The 15,272-nt window shown below is 46.4% G+C and overlaps 1 protein-coding gene across 10 annotated transcripts in view; it reads right to left on the bottom strand.

Annotated features, from left to right (window-relative positions):
- The window catches only part of ZNF831 (zinc finger protein 831), a 139,235-nt gene that overhangs the window by 99,809 nt on the left and 24,154 nt on the right, over positions 1-15,272 (bottom strand). The gene's annotated exons all lie outside the window — the stretch shown is intronic.

The raw sequence follows: 15,272 nt of genomic DNA on the forward strand, positions 1-15,272 counted from the left end.
GTAGAGCAAAATTCTAACTCAAAAAGAAAGACCAGATTTGCTGGCCTGACAGAGACAGGAGAAACCCTGAGAGTATGGCCCCTGGGCACCCTTTCAGCTCAGTAATTAAGTCACTCCTGAGATTCATCCTTCAGCCAGTTTGGACCGGCCATAAAACAAAACAAGACTAAAGAGGCACCCCAGCCCAGGGGCAAGGACTAGAAGGCAGGAAGGAACAGGAAAGCTGGTAAATAGGGAACTGAAGTTTGAGAAGGGAGAGTCCTGACATGTCGTGGGGTTGTTAACCAATGTCATAAAACCATATGTGTACAAACTGTTCAATGAGAAACTAGTTTGTTCTGTAAACCTTCATCTAAAGTGCAAAAAATAAATCACCACACAGTTAAGTCTCTCCTGTCCCACCGAAGCCTGACAACAGCCCCACCCCCAACGAGTCCTAACCCTTTAAATCCAAAGAAAAATCCAGGGCCGTGGAGTCCATTTCAACTCATAGCAACCCTGTAGGACAGAATAGAACTGCTCCATAGGGTTTCCAAGGCGGTAAATCTGTGTGGAAGCAGACTGCCACATCTTTCCCCCACAGAACGGCCGGTGGGTTCAAACCATCAACGTTTTGGCTCGTAGCTGAGCGCTTTAATCACAGCACCACAGAGCTCCTCCTATCTTTTTCCAAACTCGTTGCCATAGAGTCGATTTGGCAGAGTAGAACTGCCCCATAGGGTTTCCAAGGAACAGTAGGTGGATTTGAACTGCCAACCTTTTGGTTAACAGCTAAGCTCTTAATCACAGCGCCACCAGGGTTCCCCTATCCCTTTACTCAGGTAGAAAAGAGGAAACCAAGGCTCAGAGTGGTGGAGCGGTTTGTCGTGCAGCCGACAGGTGGTACAGCTGGGATTTCAGCCAGGGTCTGTCTGAACCCTGTCTCCCAGACAACCGTCCAATGGGGGCTGGATGGTGCCCGAACGATTGGGTTGCCCCTGCTGATCCTGGCACCCGGGCAGAGGAGCCACTCAAAAACTGTGCTGACGTCACCAAAGAGAAAGTCATGTGGCTTGTCGGGGCCTCGAGGTCCAGAGGGCGTCTGTGCACTTGGGGCAAGTCCCATTCAGTCCCTGGGACTCAGTTTCCAGATCTGTGAGATGGGCAGGAACCTCTCTGAGGTTTGGAGTCTCTGCCACTGGATGAGGATGAGGAGGAGGATAACTGCCCGAGCGTGGGGCTGCCAGAGCTAGCAAACGGAAACACAGGACTTCCAGCTACATTCGAGTTTCAAATAAACAATGAACAACTTTTTTAATAAGCATATGACCCAAATAAGGAGCCCTGGTTGCTCAACGGTTAAGCCTTCCGCTGCTAACTAGAAGGTTGATGGTTTGAACCCACCCAGCAGCTCCACGGGAGAGAGACCTGCCAATCTGCTCCCGTAAAGAATACAGCCTAAGAAACCCTATGGGGCAGTTCTACCCTGTCACATGGGATTGCCATGAGTCAAAATCACCTTGATGGCACCCAACGACATGACCCAGATATTGCATGTGAATGATCTTTAGCATAAGTATATCCCAAATCTTGCATGGCTTATACCACTACTAAATGCTAAAGAGGTGCTAAATAATATACATGCTAAAAAAAATGTTTATCTGCACTAGCAAGCAGCCATCTAAGATGCATCAATTGGTCTCAACCCACCTGGATCAAAGGAGAATGAAGAACACCAAGGATACAAGGTGATTACGAGCCCAGGACACGGAAAGGGCCACATGAACCAGTGACTACATCATCCTGAGACCAGAAGAACTAGATGGTGCCTGGCTACAACCAATGACTGCCCTGACAGGGAACACAACAGAGAACCCCTGAGGGAGCAGGAGAGCAGTGGGATGCAGACCCCAAATTCTTATAAGACCAGATTTAGTGGTCTGACTGAGACTGAAAGGACCCTGGCAGTCATGGCCCCCAGACCTTCTGTTGCCCCAGGACAGGAACCATTCCTGAAGCCAACTCTTCAGACATGGATTGGACTGGACAATGGGTTGGAGGGGGATGCTGGTGAGGAGTGAGCTTCTCGGATCAGGTGGACACTTGAGACTATGTTGGCATCTCCTGCCTGGAGGGGAGATGAGAGGGCAGAAGGGGTTAGAAGCTGGAGAAATGGACATGAAAAGAGAGAGTAGAGGGAGAGAGCAGGCTGTCTCATTAGGGGGAAAGTAATTGGGAGTGTGTAGCAAGGTGTATATGGGTTTTTGTGTGAGAGACTGACTTGATTTTAAACTTTCACTTAAAGTACAATAAAAATTATTTTAAAAAAATGTTTATCTGGAATTCCAGTTTAGCTGAGTGTCCTGTATGTTATCCAGGGACAGAACCAGGAAAGGAACACTTCCTCAGCCTCAGGATCAGGCTCGGCTCCTTCCTCAAAGCTGGGGAGGGGCGGGGGGGGGCAGGGGTTCAAAACCCCTCTAGCTCCAGCTGGGGCACAGCTGGTTCCCTCTGACCCTGGGGGAGATGGACCGCTGGGCAAATGCTCGGGAAGGGAGCAAGAGAGGCCCAGCCACGTCTTTAAGCCACGGAAGGGACAGCCAGGTACAGCAGTTGGGCAGGCCATGGTTGAAGGATCAAGGCCCCAGACACTTTGTCCCCAGGCACCCATTCCAGGGGCTCCCGTAAGCACCCTTCACCAATCATCTAGTTCAGCTCCTCAAAAAAAAAAAAAAAAAAAAAAACACTCTAAACTCTAGCCTTGACAGGGTCTTAAAAGTCAGTAAGCAGCTAAGATACATTTCCTGGTCCCACCCCAGCTGGAGTAAAGGAGAACAAAGAAAACCAAAGACGCAAGGGAAATATTAGTCCAAAGGACAAATGGACTACAACTACCACAGCCTCTGCCAGACTGAGTCCAGCACAACTAGCTGGTGCCTGGTTACCACCACTGACTGCTTCATAGTTCAACCATGTATATGAGGCTAAACGGGCATGCCAGCCCAAAAGCAAAGACAAGAAGGCAGGAAGGGACAGGAAAACTGGACAAACGGAAACAGGAAACTTGGGGTGGAGAAGGGGAGGGTGTTGACAAGTCGCAGGGTTGGCAACCAATGTCAAAAACAATTTGTGTATTAATTGTTTAATGAGAAACTAATTTGTTCTATAGACTTTCACCAGAAGCACGCACACAAAAAAACTCCAGCCTTGAGCGTCAAGGTATCGGAAGCAGCGGCATGCCGGAGCCAGCTCTTACAGCCTTACTCCAGCTCTCGAGAGCCAACTGTCGCACGCTGAAGAATTTTGCAAGCCAGTTGTTAAAGACAACCATAATTAAAAGATAAATTATATAAACTTACAACTAAATAGATTCTATTAAAAGCAAAGGAAGTAAATACAGTCCATCACTTCCTAAGTCTTTTTACATCTAAGTCTTATTACATCTTACCTGCCAGTTGTCTTGAGGTTATCGATGTCAATTGTATCTGCAGGGTGGAAGTGCTTTATCACAGTGTGATACTGCACATTTCGTCCCAGCTTTGTGTCCAGTTCATAGCTAGAAACTGGCCACAGTGGGAGTATTTACACCACAGAAATGGGCAGATGCTACAAATCAGGCTTTTTTGTTTTATTTTATTTTATTTTGCTCAGCAGTCTACCAGGCAAAAGGAGCCCGCGTAGTACAACAGTCAAGTGCTCTACTGCTGACCAAAAGGTTGGCAGTTTGAACCCACCCAGTGGCTCTGCAGGAGAAAGACCTACTTCAGTAAAGGTCATAGGCAAGAAAACCCTATGAGGCAGTTCTAACCTGTCACTTGGGGTCTCTGTGAGTCACAATTGACTTGATGGTACCCAACAACTGCGGAGAAGGGACAGCAGGTACGAGCGTCTTGCCCATCATCTGTTCTTAAGACAAACCTCCGCCTGGCATTCCGATCTCTCAGCACCATGCCACCTGCGAGGCCTCTTTGCCCAAAAACTCTGAGGCTTTCTAACTTTTTAAGGAAAGATTCAAAAACAGGCATATTTAGAGATTCCTAGGTGGCCGCCAGAATTCATGAGAGCGGTTATGAAAGGATGATAAAGGCTTGTCTCAAGACACTGCATCCTTCCCAGTTAGCCGGAGAGTCTTAAGAGGCTTCCCAGGGCACTCACAGGCTGAATTCCTGTCCCTGACTAACTGGCTGGCTCCTGAAAAGGCCTGAAACTCAGTGTCCTCGGCTCTAAGGACAGCGTCATTGGGGCAGAAGTGCCGGGAGGAAATGAGCCCCAGGTGGGGCAAACAGTTAAAACATTCAGCCGCTAACCTAAAGATTGGAGGTTCAAGCCTACCCAGAGGTGCCTTGGAAGAAAGCCCAGGCGACCCAAATCTGGATAATCAGTCATTGAGAACCCTGTGGAGCACAGATCTGCCCTGACACACGTGGGGCCATAGTGATTCGGAGCCAACTATGTGGCAACTGATCGCTGGGAGGAAAAGTTCAGGGTTGGGAGGAGGAGGAAGGAAGGAAGGAGAACCAGAGGAGGGAATGAAACCCTCCACCTTTACCTCAGGGGGGCGTTGAGTAGACAGGAAACCTAGGCACCCTTGCCTGGTGCAGTCTGGAGAGGCACCAGGCCCCAGAGCAGAAATGTTGTGCCCCATGCCAAGTGGAAAGAAGGGAGGAGCCCACCGTGTTCTCAGGCAGCAGCAGCAGAATGAACCCCGGAGCCCAGAAGCGACTGGAAAATTAAGGACCAGAATCGATGGAGAGGCTGTGAAAGGGGTGTCTTAGTGGAGACTCACTGAGGAACTGGTGGTTGAGAGCCACAAACCTCCTCCAACATAAACCCCATCTCAGGGGAAAGAGAACAAGAAAGGAAGCCGAGAACTGATCCCCCAGGGTGCAAGGAGCAGGCTTCAAAATAGAAATTCTAGAATAAGAGGGCTCTGTCTCTGACACACCTGCCTCTGCCGTTTTTTTGCCCTCTCAGCAGACTGTTCTGTGATCACGGTGCAGTCGATGCCTGTTCGTAGCAGATTATCCCTGCAGGCAAGATAGCGTAGACTGACACCGGAAAGGTGCTTTCTCAGGGGACCTCCAAGGCCCGGCCACTTCTCACTCTGAATCAAGAAGAGAAAAAGTCCTATTATCCCATGGACTAATGGGGAAACTGAGGACCAAGAGTGGAGAGGGCTTGCGAGAAGGCCCTCCCCTTGCATGTGGCAGGGATGGGTCTAGGAAGCTCCCTGGCCCCTGCCATCTAGGCTCATCGTCTAGTGCTCCCCTGTTCCACCCCCATCCCAAGGGCAGCCATACAGAGAACTCACGGATTCTCCAACTTCTTTATCCTGCCATTTGCCCAGCACCCCACTTTTCCCCAACATCTCACGCCACCTAAAACCAAACACCAGTTGCCATGGAGTCTACCCTACTCAGCCACCCCATGCGTGTCAGAGTAGAACTAGGGTAGAACTAGTAGAACATAGGGTTTTCAGTGGCTACGTTTTCAGAAGAAGATCGCCAGGCACCTCTTACGAGGCACCTCTGGGTGGACTCAAACACCAGCCTTTTGGTTACTGGTCAAGCATGTTAGCTGTTTGCACCAGCCAGGGGTTCCAAGGGAATATGATACTGGGCTTATAAGAGAAGGCCAAGCCAAGCCAAGCACGGTGCCATCGAGTCGATTCCAACTCATAGCAACCCTATGGGACAAAGTAGAACTGCCCCAGAGAGTTTCCAAGGAGTGCCTGGCACATTTGAACTGCCAACCCTTTGGTTAGCAGCCGTAGCACTTAACCACTATGCCACCAGGGTTTCCTAAAGTGGAAGTACTGGGCATCGAACCCAGGACCTCATGCATGCTAAGCACACACTCTACCACTCCCTTTAAAGGGAAACACTGGTTCTATAGCATTCTAACTGCAAAGATTTGGCAAAGGAAACTACCCCTTGTTCTACCTGCATGAAGCCTCAAATACAACTGATTTTCTGGTGGTGGAGTGGTGTGGCTAGGTGGTAGAACCTCCTGGAGAAATGTTCTCTCCAAGGAGTCTCTTTCACCTCTGGCCAATCTCCAGAGGCATGGAGCCCTAACCAGTTGCCATCGAGTTGACTCCAACAGATGGTGACCCCAGGTGTGTCAGAATAGAACTTTGCTCCACAGGGTTTTTAGTGGCTGCATTTTTGGAAGTAGATCACCAGGCCTTTCTGCCAAGGCACCTCTGGGTAAACTTGAACCTCCAATCTTTTGGTTAGCAGCTGAGTGCATTCACCATTTATTCACACCACCCAGGTACTTCCCCCTCCACCACCTTGTCCAGCAATATTCCTTAGGGCAAATGTGCAGCTTTATGGAGGAAAGTGGAACAGACCGGGAAAGAAGTGACTCTTTGCAAATCTCTCTTTTTTCAAAAACAGACTGGTGGAAGAAACAACATGAAAATGCCACAAATACATCTTAAAAATTCACACCTGGGCAATCAGTAACCAAAAGAGAGCAGGGATGGCCATGCTCGTATCAGATAAAACAGACTTTAAATAAAAATCTACTGAAAGAGAGCAATAAGGACATTACATAATAATAAAAGAGCCAACCCATAAAGAAGACATAACAATTATGAATACAGATAACTCCACAATAATAGTTGGAAACTTCAACATACTACTTTCAATTCTCGAGATAGAACATCTAAAAAGATCAGTAATGACAGTGAAGACTTAAATAAAACTATAAGCCAATTTGACTTAATGGATATAGATAGAACTTTCTACCCATCGGCAGAATAATACGCATTTTTCTCCAGTGCATACGGATAATTTTCCAGAATAGATCTCATGCTAGGTGTCATAGATTGAATTATGTCCCCCAAAATATGTGTGTATCAATTTGGCTGGGCCGTGATTCCCAATATTGTGTGGTTGTCCTTCATTTTGTGATTCTAATTTTATGTTAAAGAGGATTAGAGTGGGATTGTAACACGTTAACCCAGGTCACATCCCTGATCCAATGTAAAGGGAGTTTCCCTGGGATGTGGCCTGCACCACCTTTTATCTCTCAGGAGATTAAAAAGGAAAGGAAAGCAAGCAGAGAGACGAGACCCCATACCACCAAGAAAGCAGTGCTGGGAGCAGAGTGCTTCCTTTGGACCCGGGGTCCCTGCACAGAGAAGCTCCTAGTCTGGGGGAAGATTGACGAGAAGGCTGACAGAGTGAGAAAGACTTCCCCTGGAGCTGATGTCCTGAGTTTGGACTTTAAGCCTACTTTACTGTGAAGAAATAAACTTCTCTTCGTTAAAGTCATCCACTTGTGGTATTTCTGCTATAGCAGCACTAGATAACCAAGACACTGGGTCAAAAAACAAGTCTCAACAAATTGAAAAAGACTGAAACCATACAAATCATTTCTCAGACCATAATGGTATGAAAATAGCAATCGACAACAGAAAGAACAAGGAAAAAAAATAATTTTAGTAGCCTCCACGAAGATAAAATACTTAGGAATAAATCTAACCAGAGACTGAAAAGACCTATACAAAGGAAACTACAAGACACTACTGCAAGAAGCCGAAAGAGACCTACCCAAGTGGAAAAACATACCTTGCTCATGGATAGGAAGACTCAACATTGTAAAAATATCTATTCTACCCAAAACAATCCACAGATACAATGCAATCCCAGTCCAAATTCCAATGGCATTTTTAATGAGATGGAGAAACAAATCACCAACTTCTCATGGAAAAGGAGGAGGTCCCAGATAAGTAAAGCATTTCTGAAGAAGAACAAAGTAGAAGGCCTCACACTACCTGATTTTAGAACCCTATTATACCGCCACAGTAGTCAAAACAGCCTGGTACTGGTACAACAACAGATACATAGGCCAATGGAACAGAATTGAGAATCCAGGCATAAATTCATCTGCCTATGAGCAGCTGATATTTGACAAAGGCCCAAAGTCTGTTAACTGGGGGAAAGGCAGTCTCTTTAATAAATGGTGCTAGCATAACTGGATCTCCATCTGCAAAAAAATGAAACAGGACCCATACCTCACACCATGCACAAAAACACAACTCAAAATGGGTAGAAGACCTACATATAAAATCTAAAATGATAAAGATCATGGAAGAAAAAGTAGGGACAATGCTAGGAGCTGTAATACATGGCATAAACAGAATACAAAACATAATTAACAATGCACAAACACCAGAAGAGAAACTAGATAACTGGGAGTTCCTAAAAACCAAGCACTTATGCTCATCAAAAGACTTCACCAAAAGAATAAAAAGAAAACCTACAAATTGGGAAAAAACTTTGCCTACGACAAATCCGATCAGCGTCTAATCTCTAAAATCTACAAGGTACTGCAAAACCTCAACAACAAAAAGACAAACAACCCAATTAAAAAATGGGCAAAGGATATGAACAGGCACTTCACCAAAGAGGACATTCAGGCGGCTAACAGGTACGTAAGGAAATACTCGCGATTATTAATCATTAGAGAAATGCAAAACAAAACTACAGTAAGAAACCATCTCACCACAACAAGGCTAGCATTAATCCCCAAAGCACAAAATAATAAATGTTGGAGAGGTTGTTGAGAGGCTTGAACACTTATATGCTGCTGGTGGGAATGTAAAATGGTACAACAACTTTGGAAATAGATTTGGCCCTTCATTAAAAACCTAGAAATAGAAGTACCATACAATTCAGCAAACCCACTCCTTGAAATATATCCTAGAGAAATAAGACCTGTCACACAAATAGGTATATGCACACCCATGTTCATTGCAGCACTGTTCACAATAGTGAAAAATGGAAACAACCTAGGTGCCCATCAACAGATGAAGGGGTAAACAAATTATGGTATATTCATACAATGGAATACTATGCAACGATAAAGAACAATGATAAATCCACAAAACATCTCATAACATGGATGAATCTGGAAGGCACTATGCTGAGTGAAATCAGTCAGTCACAAAAGGACAAATATTGTACCAGACTGCTATATAGGAACTCAAGAAAAGGTTTAAACACAGAAGAAAACATTCTTTGATGGTTACGAGGGTGGGGAAGTAGTGAGAGGGGTATTCACTAACTAGATAGTAGACAAGAATTATCTTAGGTGAAGGGAAGGACAGCACACAACACAGGGGAAGTCAGCACAACTGGACTAAACCAAAAGCTAAAAAGTTTCCTGAACACAACCAAACACTGCAAGGGACAGAGTAGCAGGGGCAGGGGTCTGGGGACCATAGTTTCTGGGGACATCTAGGTCAATTGGCATAACAAAGTTTATTAAGAAAATGTTCTGCCTCCCTCTTTGGTGATGGCATCTGGGGTCTTAAAAGCTAGTGAGCAGCCATCTAAGATGCACCAATTGTTTCTCAACCCACTTGGTAAAAAGGAGAATGGAGAACACCAAAGACACAAGGAAAACATTAGCCTGAGAGACAAAAAGGGCCATGTAAACCAGAGACTCCAGCAGCCTGAGACCAGAGGAACTAGATGGTGCCCAGATACCACCAATGACTGCCCTGACAGGAAACGCAACAGACAGTCCCTGATGGAGCAGGAGCAAAGTGGGGTGCAGAACTCAAATTCTAGGAAAAAAAAAACAGACTTAAGGGTCTGACTGAGACTAGAGGAACCCCAGAAGACATGGCCCATGGACTCTCTGTTAACCCAGAACTAAAAACATTCCTGAAGCCAACTCTTCAGACAAATAAATTTTTTTGTTTATAAGACATAAAATGATACTCATGAACAGTGTGCTTCTTAGTTCAAGTAGATACACAAGACTAAATGGGTAGCTCCTGTCCGGAGGCGGGGTAAGAAGGCAGAAAGGGATAGGAGCTGGTTGAATGGACACGGGAAATACAGGGTGGAAAGAGGGAGTGTGCTGTCAAATTATGGGCATAGCAACTAGGGCCATACAACAACGTCTGTATAAATTTTTGTATGAGAAACTGACTTGAGCTGTAAACTTTCACCTAAAGCACAATAAAAAAAAAAAAAAAATTAAAAAAGCAACACAGAATATGGGTGTAATGAGCACAGCTTGACCGCAGTAAATGACATCACTAAGAATTGCACAAGGGAAAAGAATGTTTCTGCTAAAGAATATGACATATAGAACCAAAAAATGAGTGTATGGTCACATATGTAAGTGTATAGGCAAATATGTATACAGGTAAGTACATAAGTGTGCACAGATAGAAGTATATGTATGTACAGACATGTGTGTTCACACATGTATATTCATTAAAAAAAAAAGGACACAAATTACAGATACTTCTCAGACATAACCGAACACCTTGTGAGATTGGTTTTCTGAGTTTAAAGGTTTAGTCACATGGGACAACTCAGCCAATTAGCATAATATAGTTCACAAAGTTCATGTCTGCATCCTAATGAGCTTAGTACTGTCTGGGGGCTTAAAAGCTTGGAAGCAGCCATCTAAGATACAACTATTGGTCTCTACTCATCAGGAGCAAAAGTGAAAGAAGGAAACCAAAGTCTTGGAGAAGAACTAGCCAGTCTATAGGGCTCATAGCCTACACAAGCCATGGCCTCATCTACCCTGAGGCCAGAAAAACTAGATGGTGCCTGGCTACCACTACAACTGTTCTGATCTGGGCTACAAGAGAAGGACACTGATAGATCAGGAGAAAAACCCGCAACAGAACTCGAATTCTTAAGAAGTCCAGACTTACTGGACCAGTTGAGACCAGAGGACTCCCTGAGAATTACCGTCCTGAGATACTCTTTAAACCTGAACCAAAACTAGCCCCTGAGGTCACCTTTTAGCAAAATAACAGGTTGGCACACAAAATAAAGGATATTACCCCTGGGTATGAGGTTTCATTAAAAAACCATCTGTATGAAACCAAAAAAGTCAACAATTTCTCCAAAGGAAAGATGAGAAAACAAGGGAATGGGGAAACTAGCGTATTGGAAACTGAACAACCAGAACAAAATTAAAGAAAATATTGACACATTATGAAAAATGGAACTAATGTCACTGACAACTTCTGTAGAAATTGTCAAATGGAAACCTAATTTGCTGTGTAAACTTTCACCAAAAACACGATAAAATATTATTTAAAAAATAATTTCTTTTTTTTCATTCACAGCTGGGACCCTGAAGGAGAAGGCTGTGAAGAAGCAGATCAAGCTTTTCAGAGAGAGCCTGGGAGCTGAGGTTGCTGTCTTAGGGATGAATTTCCCAAGCTTCAGTACATCCTGGAGTACTGTCACCCCTGCCAGGCATGGTCCCTTCTTCCCCCCACCACTGGGTAATGGAGTCTGTTTCGCTTGAATAACATTACTTAACAAAGGGACAATGTCATCACCAAAGAGGAAAGATCATTATGTTTTCTAAGAACCATTAAGATAGATAACCATTAATTTTTCTAATGTACATTGTGGGCTCCTTATATAACATTGCACACCCCAAGTGGTGCAGTTCCAGACTTGGGGAACACCCCTCTAATTTAAGACCTTGACCTAGAGACCGTCAGATCTAGGCCCTCCGGAGAGGTCTGCTGCTCTGTACTCTGCTCTGTGCCCCCTCGAGCCCCGGGAGACAGCAATTGGCTCCCTTGTGCTTTGGCTGCTTCTGGTTGAGGTTGTCCAACAGGCAGCACCAATAGTCAGGGGCAGGAAGAAGGAGAGTGAGGTCAGGTGGTTTCAAGGTGGGCTGCGTCCCTCTATTGAAAGCCACGCTTATGCCCAGTGACCCTCTCCAGTCCCCAGTAACAGCTCCCACCCCTTGGTTGTTAGGCCCGGGGGTGGGGGAACACTCCCTACTACCATCAGTCCTGGGAAGCTTCACCAGCCCTAACCAGGTCCACTTTACCCATTGCAAATAGTCCCCTCCTTAAATTCCCCTGTGAGGGCAATGGTGGTTCAATGGTAGAATTCCCATCTTCCATACAGCAGACCCGGGTTTGAGGCCCGGCCGATGCACCTCACATGCAGCCACCACCTGTATTCAGTCAGTGAAGGCTTGTGTGTCGTTATGACGCTGAACAAGTTTCAGTGGAACCTCCAGACTAAGACAGACTAGGAGGAAAGGCCAGGTAGTCTTCTGAAAATCACCCAGTGAAAACCCTATGGATCACAATGGTCTGATACAAAACTAATCATGGGGACTGGGCAGGGATTTGCTCAGTTGTGCATGGGGTAAGCATGAGTCAGGGGCCCACTCCACGGCAGCTCACAACAGCAACAACCAGACTCCCCTCCAGTGCCCCCTCCAGTGTGCCCTCTGCCAGGACCCCACTGACATCACAGCTGATACTACAGCAGGGGTGAATTTCTCCAGACAGCAAGAGTGGCCCTCACATTTGCCAGGTTCTCCAAGGGCTGGCAAGGACAAGGGCACCTGGCTGGGAGCACCACCGCCCCCGAAAACAGGCCTGGGCCACAGGCTGCTCAGGACCAGTTAAGGCCAAATGCATGTCAGCCTCCACTCTAACTTCTTCCAAATTCACTGTATTTGGTGGCAAAATATATATTTTTAAACAAATTGGGATAACTGAGCAGGCAAGAAGATCATTTACAAACAAAATACCGTGTGCAGAGAGCTTATGTAAGTTGAAGCCCAAGAGTGGGCTGTGCCACTGCCTAATTTTCATACACACGTTACGTGGCTTCCCTGTAGATGGCCAATAGGTCGCGGATGTTTGGAGAAAAAAAGAGGCATGTTGGGTCGTCTGAGGCAGGAGAGGGGGCCTTCTCGTGTGGTCTGCGGCCCCTGGGGTCTGGAGGTGCCTCGGCTGAAGACAGAAAAGCCCAGGTTGGAGTCCCAGCTTTGCCACTTACCCAGCATGTGGCTTCAGAGAGTCCCTTTAACTTCAGGGATTCTTATTTGTAAAATGTGCATCGAAGAGGATTATAGGGTCCCACCTAAGGCCCTTACAGCAGCGTAAGTGCCATGAGCAATCTGTCGACAACTGTGAGGACGCTTGTCCCGTTTCCGTTTCTAAGTAACTCACATTTACCTGGATGAGCCCAAGTGGAGATCATAGTTTTCACAGACTCTTAGCAGAAGTGGGTAACCTGGGCCAGCCAGCGTTCCGAGCGCTTGCATGCATTAAGCCATCTAATGGCACAACGAGGAGCCCTGGTGGCGCGACTGTTAATCGCTCGGCTGCTAACCGAAAGATTGGCGGTAGGAACCCACGATCTGCTCTGCTGGAGAAAAGACCTTCCATCAGCTAGCTTAAAGATTACAGAACGAAAACCCTAAGGGGCAATTCTACTCTGTCCCAGGGGGTCTCTATGAGTCAGAATAGACTCCACAGCAATGAGTTTGGTTAGGTTTGGTTTTTTTGGTATAATCAGGTTAAGAAGGCCTGGTGTCTCAGTGGTTAGGCTCTTGGCTGCTAACTAAAAGGCTGGCGGTTCAAACCTACCAACAGCTCTGCTGGAGAAAAGGCCTGGCAATCTGCTCCCATAAAGATTACAGCCTAGGAAACCCTATGGGACTTTTCTACTCTGTCGCATGGTGTCGCTATGAGTTAGGCTCCACGGTACTCAACAACAGCCACAGTTTTAAAAACAGGCACGTCCAGGGCAAACCAGGATGAGGTGGTCTCCCCAGGGCTACGCCAGTAAAGACAAGCACTTCTATTACGGAACTTCCACTCTAGTTAAGGAGACAGACAAGGAGTAGTTTTTAAAATAAACTGTATGTTGTATTAGACAATGATAAGCTCTATAGGAAAGATAGACCAGGAGAAGAGAGGACAGGAATATGTGGGGGAGAGGTGAGGGAGGGAGGGCTGTGATTTTAAATGGTCTGGGTGAGCCCCACTGAGAAGGAGGTGTTGGAACAAACACTTGGAGCTCACGATAGAGTGAGCATGCTGGTACCTGGAGGAAGGGCGTTTCGGGCAGAGGGAGCAGCCAGTGCAAAGGCCCTGAGGTAGGTGTGTGCCGGGCGCGATTACAGCATAGGGCACTAAACCTAAAAGTGCTCCCCTCACAGCTGCTAGCCTGCCCAGCAGTATTTGGGGCAAGTCTTTTATTTCCCCGGGTCTTTGTTTCTCCACCTGCAGAATGAGGAGAAACATGTCTGGGCACAAAACGTCTAGAAATTGTAGACACCAGAGGCACCTCGGAGCCCTGGTGGCACAGTGGCTAAGAGCACAACTGCTAGTCAAATGGTTGGCAGTTCCAATCCACCAGCCGCTCCTTGGAAACCCTATGGGGCAGTTGTACTCTGCCCCACAGGGTCACTATGAGTCAGAATCTCCTCAAAGGCAACGGGTTTGGGTTTTGATTTAGAGGCACCATGCTCATTTAAATGTCGAGTAAGGGGCCTGTCCTTAGTACTGTTTTGACTCTTACCCTGTATGGCAGATGGGGAAAGTCAAGCTTAAAGCTTTCTTGTTGGCTGGCAGACAGGACCAACAGGAAGGCGAGAGCTGTTGTCAGGGATTGCCCTTCTTCCTCCACAGAAGGCCACTTTGAAGGTGACCACTGCTGGCTGCTATGCATCCCCAGAGCAGCCCTTCCTGCTGTGGGCTGGCCATGTTGGGGGGCTGGTCATCACCCCACGCTGCTTAGAACACATATAATGAAATAGAACACAGCACGGCCATTCGGGATCACCTGGCAAACTACAGACGTGCTTGTTTATGATGTGAAATAATGTCATTCGGAATATTGCATTCGTGACGGTTTATTGTTTTATATAATTACAGTCATTAGCCAGGAAAATAGCAAACAGATGAAACACTGGATTCAAGGAAGGGGTAGGGAACAGGCCGCACATACTGATGGGACCCAGAGCATTACAAGCGTTAACCCCTGCGTCGTCAAGTATCCACCCTTGGAAACGCAGTGTGTGTGGAGTGCCCTTGGTAAACACATACAGCGAGCACACAGGGTGCAATATGCAAATACACTTAACAGGGCCTGTGGGTTTGCTCACAAAGGGTGTGCATGTGTCCACTGAGACGTGAAAAGATGGTCCTTTGTTTGCAGACTTGAGATGATGGCAGGAGTTGCTGCTTCCCAGACTCTCTCCATCTCTCAGCAGGGGTACCCTGCACGGAACTAAGGTGTTTTTGTTTTTTTCTTAAGGTACAATTCATGTACGGTAAAATTCAGTTTTTCTAGTGTATGATACTATGAATTTGAACAAAAGGATACAGTTGTGTAAGCACCACAATTGAGATTTAGAAGAGTTCCATCACTGCCCCCCCAAACTCCCCATGTCCTTTTTGGTCAGCCCCTCCCAGACTCCTAGCCCCTGACAACCACCAATCTATTTTCTGTCCCCATAGTTTTGCCTTTTCC

This window comes from Elephas maximus, chromosome 25, assembly GCF_024166365.1.
Source record: "Elephas maximus indicus isolate mEleMax1 chromosome 25, mEleMax1 primary haplotype, whole genome shotgun sequence".
Classification (NCBI taxonomy): domain Eukaryota; kingdom Metazoa; phylum Chordata; class Mammalia; order Proboscidea; family Elephantidae; genus Elephas; species Elephas maximus.